Raw genomic sequence first — 424 nt, 5'->3', positions numbered from 1 at the left:
GGTAAGTTAACTCAACTAATTGTATTCATAGAGGAAATAAACAGCATTTAAAAAGCTATAATTTAACAAGTACCGCTGTGCTGAAAAAATATATATAGACAGTATACTTATAGATTTCTTTTTTTTCAAGCTTCAAGAAAAAAGATAGTAAGCAAAATACAACTTCTTTATTTTGATTCACAGATTATGAACTATAAAATGCGATTCAGAGAAAAATTGAAATATATGTAAATGAAGAAATGGATATTATAGCAATATATGTGCCCTTCAGAATTAAAGGAAAGTATAAAGATGACTTCTAGGTAAATATCAGCATTGCTAACAGTTTCTCAAAAGTGAAAATTTTTTAATGAGCTAAGATTAACTTCCACGTAGGATTTTTAACTTAACCATGCATCAAACTCCTATTTTCATCCATATCCCT

This window comes from Propithecus coquereli, unplaced genomic scaffold (assembly GCF_000956105.1).
Source record: "Propithecus coquereli isolate 6110/MARCELLA unplaced genomic scaffold, Pcoq_1.0 Scaffold17, whole genome shotgun sequence".
NCBI lineage: Eukaryota > Metazoa > Chordata > Mammalia > Primates > Indriidae > Propithecus > Propithecus coquereli.
The sequence above is the reverse complement of the archived record's forward strand: the minus strand, read 5'-3'. Positions refer to the sequence as shown.